Source organism: Sinocyclocheilus rhinocerous, unplaced genomic scaffold, assembly GCF_001515625.1.
Source record: "Sinocyclocheilus rhinocerous isolate Xijiao unplaced genomic scaffold, SAMN03320098_v1.1 scaffold1493, whole genome shotgun sequence".
In the NCBI taxonomy this organism is placed as follows: domain Eukaryota; kingdom Metazoa; phylum Chordata; class Actinopteri; order Cypriniformes; family Cyprinidae; genus Sinocyclocheilus; species Sinocyclocheilus rhinocerous.
This window is the reverse complement of record NW_015640467.1, coordinates 1,029,929-1,032,428: the sequence shown is the minus strand read 5'-3', so window position 1 is coordinate 1,032,428 and position 2,500 is coordinate 1,029,929. Positions and strand designations below refer to the sequence as shown.

At 26.9% G+C, this 2,500-nt stretch overlaps 1 protein-coding gene across 1 annotated transcript in view; it reads right to left on the bottom strand.

The window, feature by feature from the left end:
• Positions 1-2,500, bottom strand: part of LOC107753075 (potassium voltage-gated channel subfamily H member 2-like) — a 122,627-nt gene that overhangs the window by 20,678 nt on the left and 99,449 nt on the right. The gene's annotated exons all lie outside the window — the stretch shown is intronic.

The following is a 2,500-nucleotide window of genomic DNA, read 5'->3' as shown; positions in this document are numbered from 1 at the left end:
TCACAAATGAGCGTAACCTTCACTTCTAGACTCGCACAGCCCTGAACCTCTTTCCCTTTGTTTTACTGGACCCAGCCGAGTCGCTGATGTTGGGTTTTGAGCTGAGATTGTAAATCAAACTCTGTAAAAGTTAAATTGACGGAGTAACAAATTAATTGCTGCAGTTTTAGGACAAAAAAATGGAAGAAAAGTTGAAGGAAATGTAATACATCATTTAAATTAACTACCATTTTACCAAGAGAAGGCACATAAATGGTGTTTATATTAGTGGATTAATAAACCCAATAACAAAAAATATTATTACAATTATTATATTATTGTTCTTAAATATTTTATTTTTTTCCCTTTCAGTGAAATATTACAATAGCAATGTTTTGTATTTTTAAAAATATATATATTTTAATAATAATAATAATAATAATAGTATATTTTACAGTCATTATTATATATTATTATGATTATATTGTTTTTCTTAAATATTTTATTTTTATTTTACAGTGAAATATTACAATAGTAATATTTGTTTTTTGTTTAATATTTTAATAATAATAATAATAATAATAGTATATTTTATAGTCATTATTATATATTATTATGATTATATTGTTTTTCGTAAATATTAAATTTTTTATTTTACAGTGAAATATTGCAATAGTAATATTTATTTAGTTTAATTTCTTTTAGTAATATTAATGATTATATAGTTTTTTCTTGTTTTTTTTACAATGAAATATTACAATAGAACGATATTTGTTTTTTGTTTAATATTTTTAATAATAATAATAATTTATAGTCATTATTATATATTATTAAGATTATACTGTTTTTCATAAATATTTTATTTTTTTATTTTACAGTGAAATATTTATTTTGTTTAATTTCTTTTAATGAATAATAATAATAATTACTATTATTATTACTACTACTACTACTATATTTTATAATCATTTTGAAATATAATCAAAATTTGGGGATAAACTGTGCAGCCCTATATATATATAATATTTTCTCGTATTTGATATATTTGATTTTTGTAATTTTACAATGATGGTTATTATTATTATACATTTTATAGTCATTAATATATAATCATAAAATGGTGTTATAATAATATTGAAATATTACAATACTAATATTTCTTATTTTGTTTAATTTCAGATATATACATTTTCATCATTTTATTTAAAAATAATATTTAGTTTGATATTTAATAATAATAATAATTATAATAATAATTATTATTAACATAATACATTTTATAGTCATTGATATATAATCACAAACTATAATTTTATAATAATAATAATAATAATAATAAATATTAAACTAAATATTATTATTTTAAATAAAATATTAAATAAAATAAGAAATATTAGTATTGAGTATAAGTATTAGTATTAACCATTTTATGATTATGATTAATGACTATAAAATATAATAATAATAATAATAATAATAATAATATTCATTATTATCATTATACATTTTATAGTCATTAATAAATAATCATAAAATATTGGGATACATTGTGCAGATTTCCCCCCACAAAAAAAATTGTGTAGCCCTACCCAGAATACTAGTCAGGATTGCTCTCTCTCTCTGCTTTTCTTCTTATCAGTTTATTGACAGGAAGTGGCACAGGAAGTATAGAGCACTAGTGCTGCTGCTGGATGCTGTGTAACCAAACAGCCTGCAGATAACTGTGTCTAATTACAGATCTGTGATGCACGCTGTGTGCTGCTGAAGATAACTGACAGCTGCAGGTCTCAACTTCAGCTCTAAATATCAGCGTCACATAATGCTGTCTTTCTAGAGACGGTGAGGCTGATAAAACACTGCAGCATCAGCAGAAACTCTCTGTATCGCTGACTGTTTCACAGACACGCGGCTCAGGAAACCCGCTGTGAAGTGAGAAAATCTAATAGACGACTTTTTAATCTAAATGCCTCGTTTTGACAGCATCACATGTCCATCACAGAGTATGCAATCCCAGAATGCACTGCAACGAGTTCTGTCAACAAAAATCCATGTAAGATGTAAGATTATGAGTGTCACATGTATGATGTGTGATTTGAAATCATCATATTTTGCTGTTGACAGCCGTTCGTGTAAATATCAGCTGGCAGATGCTGCTTTATAATCGCCAGGAGTTTGAAATGCAAATATATGATGAGCTTCTGGGTGATTTGCATAAAAGTAAAGGGAAATATCCGGTGAATCCCTGCTATGGAGTTAATGAGCAAAGTAAAGGCAGCAGACGTGGATCATGGGAAATGATTGTGCGTGTGTGAGGAGAACAGAGGTGTTACTCTGAAGTGTGAAACAGCAATTAATATGCTGTGATGAAGGACACACACACACACACAGACACACACACACACACAAACACACACACACACACAAACACACAAACACACACAGACACACACACACACACAAACACACACACACACACAAACACACAAACACACACAGACACACACACACACACAAACACACA